Raw genomic sequence first — 9,418 nt, 5'->3', positions numbered from 1 at the left:
ACTACTTTATTCTTGCTTGGGTTCCAGGCCAAAAGGACTGACGAAACTTTATCGGAACTTCAAACTACAAAAACCAGGGTAAAGCTGTTCGGGTACTAATACTCGAGTTTGTTGGATCCCGCGGATCCGACTTGTGATCTCATGGCTTCGCGCGCAATGTGTTTACGGCGTAAGAAAAGACAAAAGCAAATGTCATCGAGTGGCAACCTTGATTCGTTCATTCAAAAATGTCATTCATTCATGGAAATGAGTATACAGACGTTTTGAATGAATTTTCATTATGAAGAAAAACGTGTTATGGGTAAGTATAAGTATCGTTCCCTTTTTATATATTTGTAACATTTTCTAATTTCTTATTCCTTTTTTTCATTTCAGCTGATTACTAATCCTTCGCAAGAGCACGCTCTGATATTGGAAATATCAATAAATTCGGGAAAATTCAGAATTTCCTCAACGATTCGGCTTATAAGGAAATTCTAGAACATAGCGAAAATTTTAATATACGTTTATGTATGGAACGCCGTCTACGTATGCCATTTTCGGATCCACAGACCGGTGGTGCACAGTCCCATTGTGCTCTATTCATGAAATAACGGCAGCGAATTCCCGGATTTAGTGGTGGACAAATATAAACATATCCATCGGCACGTTGGCGTAAACCAAAGCGGCAGTACTTACTAAATCATCACAGTTATAGAGCGTATCAATATCGTGCGCACCTTATCATCAAGCAACGGGCAATGCATCGGCAGAGTGCAGCAATTGTTGCTGCTGATGGTAATTCGATGAGTGTTTCAGGTGTTAACGATAGCAAAGACTCACACGCCAACGCTGAAAAGATTGGTTCCATGAATATATTGATATGTGACATTATCATCATGTGGATGACTTCGAAGAGGATTTTGAATCGGACAATGACTTCGAAGAATCCTATGGTAGTCGTAGTAAACGTAAACGTGGTACACGCAGAGGCACAGTTACCACTGATGGCACGCCAAACGGGGACGTAAAACAGGTAGTCGGCGGCGTAATAATGCTGATGGTGACGGTGGTGGTGGCGAGTAGTATAACCATTTTGTGCAGCAACGCTATTTGCGTGGGTGTTCGTACTATACCATTTAATTTTATTGGCTTGAATTCGTGCTCGTTAGCATCTCGGTCGCTCTAGATATTTGACATTTTGTCCAGCGGCTTTAGAGCCATAGTGAAAATTTTTGTATCTCCGAAAATGACTGCCTTTGAAGAATTTGGTGTTTTACCGGAAATTGCCAAGGCAATCGAAGAAATGGAATGGACCTTGCCGAACGATGTACAGGCTGAAGCAATACCGCTCATTCTCGGAGGTGGCGATGTACTTATGGCTGTCGAAACTGGTTCTGGTAAAACAGGAGCTTTCTGTTTACCTATTTTGCAAATAGTTTGGGAAACATTACGCGATTTAGAGGAGGGAAAGGTTAGCAAAACTGTTGCTGCTTGTGGCGCTATTGCACCATGGACAATGTCGTTCTTTGATCGTGGGGCAGCACTTGCCGTAACACCGGATGGAATTCGTTGTCAATCGCGTGAGTTAAAAGAATGGCATGGTTGCCGTGCAACAACCGGCGTCCGTGGCAAAGGAAATTTCTATTATGAAGCTACTGTCACTGACGAAGGCCTTTGTCGTGTGGGTTAGTCTACTGAGCAAGCCGATCTAGATCTTGGTACATGTCGTAATGGTTATGGCTTTGGTGGCACAGGAAAAAAATCCAATAATCGTCAATTTGATGATTATGGGGAAGCATTTGGTAAAAATGACGTGATTGGCTGTTTTCTCGATTTGCAGGCCAATGAAATTGTGTTTGCCAAGAATGCCAAAGGTCTTGGTGTAGTTTTTCGTATACCTGAAAATCAACGTAATGAAACATTTTATCCAGCTGTTGTGTTGAAAAATACTGAAATGTTATTTAATTTTGGTAAAAGCGAATTTAAGTATCCACCTAAAGAAAATCCGCTTGCTAGTCCTGCAACAAATACAGCAGCCAATAAGCCAGCACCTATTGCACCACAGGCCATTATTATCGAGCCGAGTCGTGAATTAGCTGAACAAACTTATAATCAAATTGAAAAATTTCGAGTACATTTAAGCAATCCGGATGTGCGTTCGCTGTTACGGATTGGTGGTGTTAAGTTAGAAACGCAGAAAAGTTCACTACAACAAGGTGTCCATATTGTAGTCGGTACACCTGGACGGCTTGAAGAGATGATTAGTAGTGGGTTTGTGTCGTTGACATATTGCAGATTCTTTCTTCTGGATGAAGGTAATTTTTGCAATTGTTGTAGTGGTTGTTAGGGGACATTGGTTCTGGCTGACCATACGCGTCATAACCGGTATGGCTTGCTGTTGTTCCTTCATTGGTGATGACGAAGGACCTTGTGATGAATCTTGATCATCGTCTTCCTCATATTCGCCACACGTTTGCATATAATCCATATATTGTTCGGGTAAACTTTCCAAAAAGGGTTTACAAATCTTTTACAATATCGGTTTCACTAATTATTGGCCAGCTTTTGTGCAAAACCTGTCAAGTGTGTTTCAGGGATCTATTAAGCCAACGATTATCGGCAATGTATAAGTATAATAGTGACAATGATATTGGTGGCAATGATGATAAGAAACACACAACTTCCCGTTTAAACTAACAAAGATTGAGTTGTTTAAGAAGGAAAGAGGTGGAGGAGAGAACATGGGGAAGAGGACTTACTCACTTGGCATGGCAATGATGAAGCAAGTGCAAAGGGTATTCATTGGTATGCAAATTGATATTGATTTATGTTGAACAGTGACTGTCAATTCAGGCAAAAGCCTTAGAGTACACTAGAGTAGTCGGCGAAAATGCAACCTTTACAATCCATCGGATAAAGCTTTCTTATTTTTGTAGATTCGCTAAAAATGAATCTTTTATTGCTTATTTTCTTGAGGAAAAGGGAGCTTTTTAGTGGATGGACTGAAGCAATTTTAGTTCGTACGACCGACCACCCCAATGTACTTAGCGTTTGCTATGTCCTATGACAGTGACGCATATATATGTATTTTATTATTATTTTTTTTTAGCGCATATGTTTTCGTATGCAACTATATACATATAAGTAAATTATATGTCTTTTGAGTATTTATGTACATATAAACACATGATATTAACTTGGTCTTTACTTGTAGGTACTGTCGTGTTGCACTTAAAAATTGAAATTGGGTAGGCCGTGCTAAGAACATTGTAAAGGCGTTGAGGCACCCGCAAGCGCCGCAGGAGAGGGTGGTTTTTATTTTTTTTTTTTTTTTTTGTGACAGTATCTTGTATAGTAATTTGCATTCGAAACGCAAAGTCGGGAGAAAGAGGAGATTAAGTCGTGGGTACCACTTATGTTCCAGCCTACATTGTGCAGGCTTTCATGCTTTGTTGAAAACAGCTAGAAATGGCAGACATTGATTTATCAGAGAATGCGAATTTAGCAGTGGCAGTAAAACATTAGGTCAAGAACTATGTAAACCATCACGAATTTATGTTAATGAAATACTCGTGCTCTTAAGGGAATGCGAAATCAAAGCCATATCGCACATTACTACGGGCTTACTGCCAGATGTGCAACGTATTATACCACCGGATCATGAGGTCCCTCTTGATAATCTTAACTGCGGCATTGGTTTTGTAGTGATTGCACCCGAGCATGAGCACACCATTTTTGCGGGACTTGAATATAGTTAACGGGCTACACGTATGGGTGTGGTTTATAAACGCAGTAATCCCAACGAACCTCAAGTTGTTGTGAAAAGTTCCAAACGTTGTTTACAACTTGTACAACAATTACAAAGCAACCACGCAAACGGGTTGTCGTACTCATATCTGACAATGGCAATGGCACTCATCGATGCTTGTCGCGATACATCGCAGGGTGTGCATGCCGATGTGGTATTAGTTATATCGAATAAGCCCGATTTTATGGGTATTGAACGCGCGACAAAAAGCTGGAATACCTGCAGTTGTGGTATCGCATAAGTTATATGCAAAACGTGAAGACTTCGGCGCAGAAGTGAGTCGCATTCTAATGGTGTACAAAGTAGATTTGGTATGCCCGTTGGCTGGGTGGGGTAAAAAAGTCACTTGTATTGAACCTGCACCAGCACTGGATGTCGCTGCTGTGGGGCATCAAGATGGCACAATTGGTGTGCTTTACTTTAAATTCGATGAGGTGCTTATGAGTTCAAACAAGATTGGGGTTGAGTTGGTCAGGTACCAATGGTAATGTGGCATTTTGGAATTTGGAAGACAGAAAGGTAATGCTGGCTGTGTAGTACTCTCGTTGCTCTACGTATATTGATGATTTTGTTTTTTAATATCTTATAGATAGCTAGACAGATTTGGTGCTGTTATATCGGAATTTCCATTTGGATCAACAATTGAAAAAATGATAATTGCCGGCTGTCAACATAATTGATCAAATGAAATACTTTTAATTACTATTATACTGTCACGTGAGATTGTATGCATTATTATGAATTGCACAGACTGCTGTTTTTGGAAAAAAAAGACCCTTTAGATTTTAATAAGCACAAGAGACGCGTTTTTATACGTTGTTGTGGCTTTAGTAGGTGTCACTGAGGGGGAGAATTCTTTGAATTGTGGATAGGTGGTTGCTCTCATTGTTGTTGAGCACCAGCGTTGTGGCCGTAACGTGCCAAACAATAAAAAAGGGGGTATGCGGCGGCAGATAGTTTATCTGCTTTAGGCTTCTGTTGGCCTCGTTCGTGGTGAACCAGAGCTGGGTTACGGGGTTTTTTAAAACTGGTGGGAGTTACAAGTCTCCCTCAACCTCACTGGAGGGCGGTAGTAGGACCAATTTCGTGATTGGTCTTGTGGTTTGTCCCCTTGCCGTTTCCAGTTCGACGACTCGAACTCGGTTATCGGGGCCATAATGAAGGGTGGCTATCCGACCTAGTCTCCATTCGTTGGGGGGCAGATTGTCCTCCTTAATGACGACTAGGTCTCCCTGTTTAAGGTTTGATTGTGGATGCTTCCACTTAACGCGCTTCTGCAATTCGGTGAGATACTCCGTTTTCCACCGTTTGCAGAAGGTTTGATGCAGCGCCTTAAGTGTTTCCCATCGGTTGACGAGTGAAGCGCGATTCTCGCTGACGTCAATCTCGGGTGGCGCTAGTAGATGGCCCCCGACTAGGAAGTGCCCGGGGTAAGTGGCTCCAGGTTAGACGGGTCATTTGAAGATGGGCTCAGGGATCGGGAGTTGAGACAAGATTCAATCCTACACAGGAAGGTGCTAAACTCCTCGAGAGTGAATTTGTAATCCGATGCGATCTTTTTGAAATGGGTTTTGAAACTCTTGACTCTTGCTTCCCACAGCCCGCGCATATGAGGAGCAGCTGTTGGAATGAACGGCCATGTGAGGGTTTTGTGGGCATACTTAAAGAGGGTTTTGTCGCGCGCATCAACGAGGAATGCCTTGAGCTCTTAGCGGAGAGCCCTCGACGCACCGACAAAGTTCGTACCGTTGTCGGAATAGAGGTTTTTCGGGCATCCTTGTCTGGCGACAAACCGGCTAAATGCTGAGAGAAACGCGGCGGTGCTGAGGTCGCTAGTTGCCTCTAAGTGTATCGCCTTAGTCGCAAAGCAGACGAATAGGCAGACGTAACCCTTAAACATGCGGCATCCTCGTCCGCTGTAAGACTTGATGTCAAACGGCCCGGCGAAATCCACCCCGGTGCTGGTAAATGCCCGAGAAAAGGTAGTACGTTCCGCAGGGAGAATTCCCATTAGTTGCGTCGGGGAACGTTTGCGGAATAGCATACAGGCCTTGCAGTTGTGAATGATGGATCGAATCATGTTTTTGACACGAGGTATTCAATACTGCGTGCGTAGGAGCCGCAGCATGAGTTGGTTTCCACTATGTATGGAAATGGTGTGGACAAACTGGGCTAGAAGACGGGTGAGTCGGCAGGCGTAAGGGAGGATTATCGGGTGACGCTCGTCGACGGGAACGTCCCTGGATGCGTTGAGCCGACCCCCACCCGAAGGACATTATTTTCGTCGATAAAGGGGTCTAGAGAGAGAATCTCGCTTTTGACCGAGGTGGGTTTCATGCTTCTCAGAGCGTTTATTTCCTCGGCATAGTAGTTAGTTTGGGATATCCTTATGAGACGGCTAGTCGTAGCTTTGATTTCGTCGGGCGAAATCTGTTGAGACTCTGCTTTAAAGGACGTTTTAGTTTTTGGACGTGTTCTATTCGAGAATCGTATAATGTAGGAGATTACCCGCAACGCTCTTGATAGATCGGAAAACCGATCAATAATATCCTCGCTATTGTTGATGGTCGTTGCTGCATGCACTTGTACTCGTTTTCTTCGATGTCTGTGTGGTACTCCTGTTCGCCTTGAGATGGCCATTTTGCTTTGCCTTCTTGCAGCCAAGAACGTCCCTGCCACCACAAAGGGTTGTCGACTAGGTCCGTGGCTGGAAGTCCTATGCTGGCTAAGTCCGCTGGATTTGCTGATATTTTCATAGATGATTGCCTACTTTTGGGAGTATCTAAGATATATGCATGTGTTTGTGCGTTGCTCTCCGCTGCTTGCATGGACACATGTATAGACATAATGATTGATTTGCTGATGTGCATACAAGTCACTGCTTAATATTGGCTTAGAGATGAAAGTATCCCTTAGCGTTGCTAATATTCGTCACCATATGTTAATTTGTATATTCATTGTTATGCTGTAGGACCATTGCTACCAATACAAGGTATATTTTTTTATTGTTGTACGGGACAAGGCGAATAGTGAAAAACTGGTCACTTGAACGGTACTTGAATTCTTTGTATATTAGTTACAGTGGTGAACCCTAGTTTAATGTAAATATGAAATTTTTGTATATTTTGTTCATTTAGGTTAACTACCTACGTGAAACCCTGACATTTTTGAAATAAACATTCAAACTGGTTTTCTCTTCTTCTTCTTCCATTGTGAGAGAAATTATTTGGTATAATTCTGATTGTGATCACACTACACAATCGAAGAATCCAATCACCTTGTTATAAATTGGCGCCTAACTGCGTAGCCATTATTTTGCGTGGCAAACCCCAGTGGCTTCTTCACTCCTTTTCGCCGAAGCGACCGAATTTCGAAATTTTCAAGAGAACTTCAATATGGCGACCCTCACTGCAGAACATATTGAACGACTTATACAAGCCGTCAGTAATTTTAATTCTCGACCTGGTTCTTTTTCCAATTGTACCGCCCGTTTTAGCGGAGAGCGTCGTCCCACAAAAAAAATAAACGATGCGGATGCGATTAGCGGTATACCCATAGTCCTTGAAGTTGATGCAGCAGAATGGCGGCGTGGGGTGAAATCTAAAGCCGAAGCTTTTGATGATATTATACGAATGCTGGGTGAAGCATTCGCTCCTCCTAAATTATCGTGGCACATATACGTTGAAATTTTTGATAGCAAGCAGCGGAAAGATGAATCGACGGATATCTTTATTAGGAAAAAACGCGCAATTTTCTCCCAACTAAATAATTTGCCAGCCGAGGCTGAGCAAATAGATATTTTGTTTGGGTTACTGCACGTACAAATCCGCGATAGGGTAAACCGTTCGAAAATAAACAGTTTTGATGAGTTGCTAAAAGAAGCCCGTGAAGCCGAGTTATTCTGGCAAGAACGTAGGCAAAATACAACAAAAGATAGTTTCTCCACTACTTCAAACAACTCAGGACGTTGTAATTATTGCCGCAAGAAAGGTCGTAACATGGATGTATGTACGAAAAGGAAAAACGAGGAAGCGAAAGAGATGCATGTTGCTAACATAGCGCAATCTGTGGCTTTAAGGCCCGTGTTTTCTTACTATGAATGCAATGCTCCCGGTGTGACGCGTGCCAAATGCACGAATTGCAAACAAAAACCCAAAACAACGCATATCACAGTCAATTTTAACTCCTTATCGACTTCGATTGGTACTGAAATCCCGATTGCAAACGTTCAACTTTCCGGTGTACCTGGAAAGCCATATTTTGATTCATGCGCTCGAACAAGCGTAGCGATAACAAATCTGAAACGTATAATGGATTTCGAGGTATGTGCATATGAAACTGTTAAGTGTGGCGTTACACTTGCCGACGGTAGTACGAAATAAAAATAGGTCCGCTGATTTGTAGCGCAAAGTTGTCATTGAGTTTATTAGAAAAATGTCTTTCTTTTTATACAAAATTATCTATTTTACACATACGAAATTACAATAACACTAATACAATACATTCTTAACATTTACATTCTCAGTCAGCATATTAGTTCAAACTAATTTTAGAAATTGTAACTGTAGAAATATTTTGGCAGGCATATTGACAAATTGTCATTGACGCTCGGTCACGCTATTAACGAATTGGTCAATGCGCCAGTATAAATGTAACCGGCATTAGTATGTGATGTTGAACTCCCGCTGCGTTGGGGTAAACGTAATGTAGTTAGGGCGATATTTTAATGTGAATGCAATATGACTGTGTGTGTGGTCTGCATAGAAAGTGCATTGGCGTAGAGTGCTACAAACGTATTGACATAATGCTACACCATCAACCTTAAAAAGAAAAAGGCATATATAATTGGAGACAGCTGTATCTGACTTTTTCAGAGCCTTAAGGACCCACTTGAGTTTTGCTTGAGTTAGAAAAAGATTTTAATTGCTTTTGAGTTCTATTATAACTTTTTGCAAAGGGGTTACTGGATATGGGAAGTAAATAGTCTGTTTACATTGTTTTCTGTATACATTTGTTTCTAATACGCTGACTTTGTTATTTAAATTTTTTTTCATGCTATTTTTGTATGTTTGTATATTTATAATTATGAGTAATGTTTCGTATCAAATTCTTATTTATTGAAATTCATTTTACGCGGCTGGCTTTTAAGTGTGTCGACTTAAAATCAGCTTACTTACTTACTTAATTGGCACTTAACCGTCTAAACGGTTATGGCCGACTTAAAATCAGCTTGCGTTTACAAATTACTCGTTAACGTTTGTTGTGGCGGATAACTTCGCTTGTGCAGTGGGGGTGGACTTCTCCGGCTTAGCGGGAGTGATTTTAGTTCACTTTCATTTAATTCAATTAACTTTAATTACTGTACATAAATACAACTTTTAATTTAACTTGTAATATTAAGAAATTGGGCAAGTAAAATTAGCACGGGCGGTCGTGTCAGCAGCAAGAAGTATAATATCAACAAGTAAGGAAGGCTAAGTTCGGGTGTAACCGAACATAACATACTCAGTTGAGAGCTATGGAGACAAAATAAGGAAAATCAATCTGGGGTAACCCTGGAATGTGGTTGTATAACATGTGTATCAAATGAAAGGTATTAAAGAGTATTTTAAGAGAGAGTAGGCCATA

General features: G+C 41.4%; 1 pseudogene; it reads left to right on the top strand.

The window, feature by feature from the left end:
- Positions 1-1,192: 1,192 nt before the first annotated feature.
- On the top strand, positions 1,193-2,329 carry LOC137241681 (ATP-dependent RNA helicase Ddx1-like; annotated as a pseudogene).
- Positions 2,330-9,418: the final 7,089 nt, after the last annotated feature.

The sequence above is a fragment of the Eurosta solidaginis genome, chromosome 2 (assembly GCF_040869045.1).
Source record: "Eurosta solidaginis isolate ZX-2024a chromosome 2, ASM4086904v1, whole genome shotgun sequence".
In the NCBI taxonomy this organism is placed as follows: Eukaryota; Metazoa; Arthropoda; class Insecta; order Diptera; family Tephritidae; genus Eurosta; species Eurosta solidaginis.
The sequence above is the reverse complement of the archived record's forward strand: the minus strand, read 5'-3'. Positions and strand labels throughout refer to the sequence as shown.